Raw genomic sequence first — 2,648 nt, 5'->3', positions numbered from 1 at the left:
ATATATATATATATATATATATATATATATATATATATAGCTTGCATTATTTGTTTGTCTGGTTGATAAATAGGTTCCACTCCTGCTTTACAATTGAGAGGTTAGAATGAAGAGAAAATTACACTTGTCTTTAAACTCTTTCAACACTATATTTCTACTGAACCACGCTAATTATGTATTAAATGCATTGTGAAAATACTTATGAATTAGGAAAGTTTTAGCCAAAAATAATTAACTTTTTTATTTTTTTCCATTTTTAATCTAGTGTTATAAAGTAGGGAGCTGGTGGAATCATTAGTGTGTCAGACAAGATGCCCAACAGCATGTCCTTTGGCTATTTATATTCTGAATTGAAATTCCATCAAGGCCAACTTTGCCTTTCATCATTTTGGGAGTCAGTAAAATAACTACCAGTCAAGTGCTGGAGTCAGTTACCCTTCCCCTCAAAATTGCTGACCTTGTGTCATAGAGAGAAAGAATCATCCATCTGGTATTTGAAACATAACAAAAGATTATTGTATATAAAATTTTGATGGCATGTTTTAATTTAAATATGAATACTTCAAAATGACAGATTTTGAATTAGGAAACTAAGAGCAGTACGGGTGGCTTACTAACAAAATGTTTCAAATAAAACAATTGCTCTGCTAATATGGAAACAGGAATTTGTGAAAAACATTACACAAACACTGGCATACAAAAAAATAGATGTAAAAAATGTGTTTGTTTGAAAATAGTTGTATAAGTACATCTACACCAAGGTTTTATACTACCAAGGTTCATATAGATCACTAGAGTCCTAATACAAGTCTAAATATATAGTTATCCTTATACACACATCTAATAGATTCTACAAACTCTAACATAATTGTATACTGAGCACTTTACTTTTTACTCATAGAATATAAAAGAACATAACTATATACTGCAAAGCATTTTATCCAGAACACTTCCTATTCTGCTGTTCGCTCCTTTCCTATTTCATAACAACAAAAGCAGTGATTTAGCAGAAAATGGTACATGGTTCCTTATAGTATTTAGTCTTGTTCTCTAAATTTGAATCTGTTGTGAGTTCAAATCCTAGTTGGCAGGATCAGTAAAGTAGTTTCTAGTCATATCATGGGACCAATCTAATCAACTATTATATTTGATCTCGTATAAAAACAAAAATGCTTCAAAAAATTACCCCAGGTCCTATATGCAAAGTTGAGCCTTCCATAAGCTTTAATGTATTAGAAACCTTTTTTCCAAATATCTGCTGTGGAAATTGGGGTGCATCTAATATATCCATGCATTTTTTTATGCTATCAAATATGGTCTAAACTCTTCCCTTGAACATGTCAGACCTTGTTGATGTCGGCTTGGCTGTGTGGTTAAGAAATTTGCTCTGCAATTATGTGGTTTCAGGTTTGATCCCACTGCACAGCACTATGGGCAAGTGGCTTTTATTATGGCTTCATGTCAACCAAAGACTTGTGAGTGGAATTTGATAGATGGAAACAATAGAAAACCAATTGGAAGGACCATTCTTGCTTTTGGTTGCTTGGTTTAAACATCACAACCTTGGTTCTTGGGTGCCTTTAGCAGAGTTTACTTCCTTACTCCTATCAGACACAGGGGTCCTGAAAAGAGTCACAAGCACTGCCTTTCTTCCCCTAAGCCATTAAAAAGTTAAATACAAGAAATCCAGGAGGATCTTTAGAGAGGCTGACAAACTGTTTTGTTCCTTTACATTCTGTGCTCAAATCCAGTCACAGTCATTTTGGTCTTCCATCCTTCTAGGGTCAATACCATAAAGTACTAATCAAGGATAAGATTTGATATAATTATCTAAGACAGACATGCCTTGCAAATTTTAGGCCTTGGGTTATATATTAGAAACAGTTATTATATAAGACAGGGAAATGCTTAATCATTCTCAGTTCAAATCATGTTGGGGCCATCTTTACATTTTATTCCTCCAGGGTCAATTAATTAAGTACCAGTTTTACACCGATGTCATTTCAGTCTATTATACTTCTCTCTTGAACATCTCTGGATTTCTGACTGTATGCTGTGAATTTGAAAACAGAAAAAAAAATTATCATTATTATGTATCATTATCTTTTCAGCTTCTGTACATTTCAATGATGTATTCACAGGAAATATTATATCATCTATCATTGTCATTTTAATTATATCGTTATATGATATTCATCATGTTTAATTGTTCATGATAATGTTTTTGGTATTACTTCTGTAAATTCAGAAGTGATTACTATTTTTTTGTCTTCTCTGTCTGTTGATTAATGAGACCAAATGTGTATATTGAATTTCAATATAGACTGTGGTATTAATTTATGATTTAAATAGAATTATTTAGTCAGTACACAAAATTTTAGTATTTAATTTAGAATATCAATCAGATATTATTAATTTGATATTAGAACTTGATATGAATATGATATAAATTGATTAAATATTAACTGTATGCAATTGATATACACTTGATAGGCTATGTAATATGAATTAATTTGATAAATCATGCATAATGTAAATAATTTTTAATACCTTATTGTCAACACACATACATACATGCATATATACACACACACACACATATATATATACAAACACATATATATGTATCTATCTGTGTATATTTATAT

The 2,648-nt window shown here is 30.9% G+C and overlaps 1 protein-coding gene across 1 annotated transcript in view; it reads left to right on the top strand.

The window, feature by feature from the left end:
- Positions 1-2,648, top strand: part of LOC106879700 (calpain-A) — a 159,322-nt gene that overhangs the window by 142,037 nt on the left and 14,637 nt on the right. The gene's annotated exons all lie outside the window — the stretch shown is intronic.

This window comes from Octopus bimaculoides, chromosome 11 (assembly GCF_001194135.2).
Source record: "Octopus bimaculoides isolate UCB-OBI-ISO-001 chromosome 11, ASM119413v2, whole genome shotgun sequence".
Lineage (NCBI taxonomy): Eukaryota > Metazoa > Mollusca > Cephalopoda > Octopoda > Octopodidae > Octopus > Octopus bimaculoides.
Note: the sequence above shows the minus strand (reverse complement) of the source record. Positions and strands in the feature narration are given on the sequence as shown.